Source organism: Tupaia chinensis, unplaced genomic scaffold (genome assembly GCF_000334495.1).
Source record: "Tupaia chinensis unplaced genomic scaffold, TupChi_1.0 Scaffold144058_2, whole genome shotgun sequence".
NCBI classification, from domain to species: Eukaryota; Metazoa; Chordata; class Mammalia; order Scandentia; family Tupaiidae; genus Tupaia; species Tupaia belangeri.
The window spans coordinates 1,650,163-1,657,633 of NW_006203911.1; the positions used below are offsets into that span (position 1 = coordinate 1,650,163).

Here is a 7,471-nt window from a genome sequence, read left to right on the forward strand (position 1 = left end):
AATAAAAATAAATTCCACTTTCCTGCATCTCTTCATTGAAACAATAATGTAAAGTTGTGGGAAAGCATAAGAGCTAAGGGTTAACAAAATATGGCTTATACACCAAATACAGCATACTGGATAGTAAAATGTGACACCACCTGCTGATTCTCTGCAACATTGGGAGGTAAGTGATTTGACTTTGATACCCAAATTTCTCCCTCCTCAACACTATTTAATAGCCCCTGTGTCCCAGTATCTCCATTATGTGGCTATTAACAAAATCTTGATGAAGATTATTATTAAGGAGTGAACTAAAGATGAAAGAGAATGTGATTCTTCTATATGTGGGAACTCTTCTGTAGGGGGTAGTAAACTTGATGCCTGGGATTGAATGGAGCAGAGAAGTTACAGGCAATTTGGCCCTTGCTCTACAGTTTTTTCTTTTCTATGTTAAGGATGTTTGTGGGAGGAGAAGAAGAGAAGTTAAAAGAAAATATGATAAGAAGGCATTGGATCTTTGGACTTCCTCTGTCAACTGAGTGAGAGTTGGAAGAAAGAGAAAAGTCATGAGCTGTTTCTCTGATTTGATCTCCTCTTCCCTAAACCTGAAGAACTTCACTACTACCTCCTATCCCTATTAATGTAGCAATGAATGAACAAATAGCTTGGTGTCCCACCTCAGAAATATTTCAAGTGTATTGCTGAGATTGGCTCTGATTTAGTTGACAAACTAATAACTGTTTCCAGCGTTTTTCACAAACTATTGAGCAGACCACTTAAAGCTGCTTTATCCTTTTTCTCCCCATTCTCCTCTTTACTCATCTTAAACAGGAGCCTACCTCCACCACCACCTCCAGATGACCCCTTTTAGCTGACACACTCTTCTGTAATATGCCCCCTACCCACACACACATGACATAGCAAACTAATTAGGCAGAATATAATTTTATTGTCACGAACTCTAAGCTGGAAACCAGGAAACTTCATGAATTATACATCAAAACACATACACAAAACCTACTGTGTTAGTTGAAATAAAAGTGTACTATTTCTACGACCCATCTTCTAGTCATATACAATTGCATTTCTACCACAGCAAGCATAAATGTATCCCATTGAAATCATAGAACTGTCAAATGTCAGAGTAGGAAGGGAGTGCAAAGAAGATTTAGTTAAATTCTCTCTTTTTACAAAGGGTAAAACTAACACCCAGAGAGGAGTTTCTAAGGGTCACTCAGGTCAATGAGAACAAAAGTGAGACTAATACCATGGGCATGTTTGTTATCATCTGTGACAAAACAATATGTATTCAATTAAGAACTTAAGTGCATTATGGGTCCACCCTCCAAATAAAGAAGTACCAATTTTTTTTTTCAGGCAAAAATGACCCCATTCATCATATCTGAATGTCCCTGTACTTTTCTGCAATGCTTTGCCATTGGTTGCCAATTCTTAGGACACTTCCCTTCCCCTGCTTCTGAACAGCTTCCATGAATGAGCAATTTCTAAATGCATTTCTGTGACGTATGCAAAGGCAGCCATTCAGACAAAAGGTCGGTGTGAGTGTTCTCTGTTTCCCAATATGGCTCTTTTAAAAAAACAGACTTTATAGTACTGAATACCAATTGCCTAAAGACTTACAAATCTCATCTAGGAAAGTCCAAGACTCCTGAAGGAATGACAAGTCTAATGTAAGTTGCAATGTGATTTACCAAACTGAAAAAAAGAGACACCATTTTTCTATGAGCTTGGGTAACTGTACTGATGGGTGTGCAAGAACCAGAAATGACTCCTCATTTCTCTAAGTTTATACTTGGTCACTTCTCTAGTGCCTTAGAAAGACAGGCAGGTTTTAGACATGCTCTTTGGCCACTAAAACTAGGGAACCTGGTCTCTAGGAAGACTCAGAACAGTGAAGTGGAGCCACAAAAGAAAAAAGGAATTATCTATATCCATTTTGCTTTGTATTTCTGAGGTTAGTCCTTGTCCTGGTACCTCTAGTCTGCTCTGAATTTTCCACAATGTAAAATCACACTTGCCGTTTTTCTTAGACACTGCCAGACATCATTAATCAGATGGTACACACACAGATTTTCATACCATACCTAACCCACATTGCTAGTCTTAGCTTCCACCCCTCTTTCCTGTGCTCCAGCCATACTGGATAACTCTAAGTCCCTGTACCTATCATATACTTTAAGACCTCCAACTTTCTGTGTCTGTTTCTTTAAAGATGTTTCAAATTCAAAAGATCTCCATCTCCCCTTCATTCTTCAAGACTCAGTTCAACAGCCACTTTCTCCTTAAAGTCTTCCTACTTTAAGTCTTTAAAGTCTTCCTATTGCCACCTTCAATTAATTATTCTATATGTGAATTCTACTCTTCTGTTGATTAAGTCACTCACAAATTATTAACGATCAATGATTTTCAGGTCCTCTCTTAAGCATTGTAAATATAGCAGAAGAAATTCATGTTTCTGTCCCTCATAACGTAGCATTTATAGTACAATAAGAAAGATAAGTAGTTGCAATAAATACTTTTTGTAGAACATGTATAGGTGGCCCTTGGGATGTCACTGCAAGGGTTCTAATCTAGTCTTGAGGGGTCAGAGAAGGTCTACTGGGAGAAGGAACTTTTAAATTGAGACCTGAGAAGTTGGCAGTCACACAGAGATGAGTCTTGTTGTCTGACTGCACTGAGTGAGAAGTTTCTTCATGCTGCACATGCAATGGACACCTAGAAGGACACTGAAAGCAGCAGCCAATGATATATATCTGTGGAGAATGTCACACAGAAAATGAAATAAAATCCAGAGACCCAATCTTATGCAGAAAATGTGGATATAGAATAATGTACAAGAAAAGTACTGAAAGATCGGTGGTTTTTGATGCTCAGTGAAACAGAATTTAGAAGAATGTTTTCGTTTGCACCTGAATTTGCCCTGTTAATGCTTTTCATTTTATAGTTTTTGGTTCGATATACTTGATCTTTATAAATGCAATTAAGTACATGTGACTTCATTTTTAAAATGATATTATATTTAGATATCTATTAATGCTTTGTATAAAGGAATTTTTGTGTTCAATTAAAAAAATTGAGATCTGAAATCAGAAAATGAATTAGCTATATCTGGACAGTATTGCCTCTCAGAGAACACAGGCATAGGGAAAAAATAATAAATAATAATAAAATAATAAAACAGGAAGAAACTCAGAGCTTTCAAGGGAGCTGAAAGAAGAGGAAAGTAGAACAACATAAGAACTCAGAATGTGGCCAGGAATTATAGCCTACTCCAATAATTTTGGACTTTAAACTAAAAGGAACAGGAAGTCACTAAAAATTATTAGCATTAGGACTGTTTGGAGAGAACAAAAGTACATGCAGAGGCATGATGAGGGCTTTGAATAGAGTGATGAACAGAAACAGTTACATTCGAGAGTTATTAAAGATGGGGCATTTATAGGACTTCAATAACTGGATCTCCAGAAAGAGAGATGGGAGATGTCAAAAATGACAATTGATAGTGCTATAATTTTCTGATGTAAGGAAAAATAGAGCAGGGCCAAACTGGATTAAGGCAGTAGGGTAGGTAGAGAATGAGTCTGGTTCTGAAAATACTAATTTTGAGGTGTTTATGAGATATGTAAGTGGAACTAAATAGAAAGTTAGATGTATAGTTTTGAAGTTCAGAAAAGAGCTAAACTAGAGATAAGAAACTGAGAACCTCTGCATAAAGAGGTTAACTGAAGTCAAGAAAGTGGACACTTTTATTCTAGGGAGAGAATAGAGTGAACACGGAAAGCTCTGTGACATCACAACACACATTTCAAGGTTAGATAGGAAAGCCATGATGAGAAGTGGTAAAATCATGGTCAAAGAGATAAAAGGAAAATCAGGGAAGTGAGAGTTTTCAAAATCCAAGGAAAGAGGGTACATCAAGAAGTATGGAGATCGGGAACCAGCAGTTAGTGTAATGGCTATGTTGCTGGACTCCCACATAGTTGACCGCGGTTCGCGTCCCGGACCCGGTGGCTTAAAACTCACGCCGGGCGCATGTGCGTGCGTGCCCAAGATCCCGAGAGGAGAATAGAGGAGAAGGGATTGCGGCTTGACCATCCCCCTTGGGGGGTGATTTCTCGCTTTCTGTCTCTATGTCTCTCTCTGTCTGTCTGGCGAGCGCAAACGCCCTATAGCGAAAACCTCTCCAAAAAAAAAGAAGTACAGAGATCATATGAGGTGAATTTTGTTGAGTTGCCAAGAAGGATGGAATTAGCAACATGAGTGTCACTGTGACCTTATCAAAAGCTATTTCAGTGGAATTGTGTGAGGCAGAAGACAGATTGGAGTGGATTGAGGTCAAAAAGTGGAAACAGAAATGTAGACAATTCAAGACATTTGTGTTTTATGGTAGTGAGATTGTTCAATAACTGAAAAGACTGAAGAATCCAGAGGTTTTGTACTTGTCTGCTTATTTGAACATAAGAACCATTAGAATATGTTTAAAATCCAAAGGAAGGATTGGTTGAAGACACAGGCAAGCAAGACTGAATAAGTCTTATGGGAAGCCAAAAGAATAAGGGAACCAATATAGGTGGAGGGATTGTCCTTTAACAAAAAAAAGACTATCCCTTCATTGTACCATGAAAGAAGAGAGTAGTTAAAATATCTACATTTTCTAGATTTGGAGGTAGAGTTGTCTCTAGGTCTAGTGGTAGAGTTTTGGCGGTAAAGTTGAGTAGGTGGTGAGGACATTTGCAGAGATTAGAGGGAGGGAGAATGATAAGAGGAACATTTGAGAAGAAAATCTTTGGTCAGTTTCTCTGCATGACATTTTTTTCGAGAGCTCTATGATTATTAAGAAATAGTGTAATGCAGAGGTTAAGAACATGGAAGTGTCCTAATACCATGAAACGTTTCTGTCCTAAATTTCTTCATTTGTAAAAAAATGAATAAATAAAATGAGTGGATTGAAAAATGTGACCTACGTTCTCTATGGAATACTACTCAACCATAAGAAACAATTAGACCCTGGCATTTGATGTGAAGTAGATGAATATGGAAGATTTAATGCTAAGTGAAACAAGCCAGACTATGAACGATAAGCATTGTATGTTCCTGCTTAATAAATACTGAATATCTGCATTTTATAGCAGAAACAAAAAGATTGGGAGGTATAATAACAGGGAGGGCAACTGTATATACTAGAGACAGTATAGGAGAGGGTGGGCAATAGTGGATGAGAGGGAGGGAATCAGGGAAAAAATGAACAACACATTTAATAGACAAAACTTTAAAAAGTTATCTGCTGATGATAATGTATATAGTAATCTCTTTGACTTTACTGATATGTGCTATATCCATGCTGGGATAAAACCATGTTGTATACTATAAAGATGTATAGTGAAGATGGCAACTGAACTTGAGCTGTGAAATATTGCTCTCACATGGCATGTGTCCACACTGCACGGCTTTCATTTTTTGATTTTTAAAATTATAATAAAAATTTTTATTGTCTTTTTTCTTTTTTCTTCTTCCTTCTTCTTCTGTTTTTTTTTTTTTTTCTTTTAACTTCATCCCTTGGCTGTTCAGCCTCCACGCACTGAGTGTCTAGACAGGTCTAAGTGAACCTTATCCAAACATCTGAATACTATTAGGGTTGGAATATTCCTCAATTCACGCTGAATCTGACGCACAAAGGGCGAAAAATGGAATGGAAGAGAGATTGCAGATCACCTCCTCCTGCAAGCCCCTGTATACTCAGATTGAAATTCAAGAATTAGGAAGAAATGCACAACCAACCAGATGACCAGAAATCACCACAGGGGCACGAGAAATATGAGAAAGCAAGAAAATACCTCCTCTCACCCAAGGGAAAAGAATAACTCTTCTTTATCCAAAGACAGTATAATGAAACTCACAAAAATGTCAGATAAAGAGTTTAGAATATTCATAGTGACAAAGTTAACAGAGATGCAAGAAAAAAGAGACAATGAACCCCAGAAGACACAGGAGAAAAGAGTCGATGAGTTCCAGGAGGTGAGGAAGCACTTGCATGATCTGAAAGAGAAAATACACACCATAAAAAAGAATCAAATGGAACTATTAGAGACGAAGGCTGTAATACATAAAATCAAAACCTCCCTCGAAAGTATTAAAAGCAGACTAGCTCATACAGAAGATCGAATCTCAGAAGTAGAATACAGAATCACTAGCCTAGAAAAATCCAACATGAAGACTAAGAAAATACCCACCCCCAATAAGAATAATATACGAAAAATACTAGATACCATCAAACGTCCAAACATCTGGATAACTGGTATCCCAGAAGGTGAAGAGACTAACAAGGACATTGATAATCTATTCCATGAAATCCTGGAAGAAAACTTCCCAAACCTAGAGAGGCATTAAAAGATCTAGTCCCAAGGAATACAAAGGACCCCAAATAGAAAAAACCTAAGAAGATCTTCTCCAAGATACATTATAGCCAGATTGACCAGAACCACAAAGACGAGATACTAAGATTGGCAAGAGAGAAACGTCAAGTTACCTACAAAGAATATCCCATCAGGCTAACTGCAGACCTCTTATTGGAAACAATGCAAGCAAGGACAAAATGGGAAAATATATGTAAAGTGAAAAACAATTTCAGCCAAGAATACTGTACCCAGCAAGATTATCCTTCATATGGGAAGAAAGGACAAGAACATTCTTGTCCAAAAGAATTTACCAACACCAGACCAGCTTTCCAAGAAGTTCTGAAGGTAGTTCTATACCAGAAAAACTAAATACAGACACACAGAAATAAGAGTTCAAAAACAACTAAATAAATGGACAATTTAATGATAGGGACAAATCTGGAGTTGAATGTTATCTTACAGAATTTAAAGGGAAAAACATACCACAACGGAAGATAGATTAAGTAGATGAGACTGAACTGGTGAGATAGAATCTTAAGACCTTTGACTAAAACATCACAGATATTCTTCTATGCTTTGTTATCCAGATTTAAAGATTTCTGTCTTGCCTTGAGCTGCTGATAGATTCATGTACCTACTATTTGAACAGAATTCTAACTTGTTTCTTGGTTTTAAGTTTTAAGCAAAATTCTCTTAGGATTTTTTTAAATTTTGATTTATTAAAGCTAAAATTACTTTTTTGAAATTAAAAAAAATTATTTAAAAATACCTATTTAATGATTGCAGTAAGCTATATAGCATTAGCTAGGTGCTACTTTATGGTATATTCATTGTCCCCAGAGTTTCATGCCTAAAGTCAGACATGTGTTCACAGATATGTATATATCAGCTGAACTTGCTATTGAAAGTAGTTAGATGAATTATTTTGTGAATTAATAAAATGTGTATGTGTCGGAAGGAATGGAAAGAAACTGTAGACACTGAGACAGTGTGGGAGGAGGGTGGGAAATGGCAGCGGGTGAGAAATATGGAGAAAAATTATATATATATATTATATTATATTATATATATTA

General features: G+C 36.8%; 1 pseudogene; it reads left to right on the forward strand.

Annotated features, from left to right (window-relative positions):
* The first annotated feature begins 2,710 nt into the window (after window positions 1-2,710).
* On the forward strand, window positions 2,711-2,880 carry LOC102472258 (DNA-directed RNA polymerases I, II, and III subunit RPABC4 pseudogene; annotated as a pseudogene).
* Window positions 2,881-7,471: the final 4,591 nt, after the last annotated feature.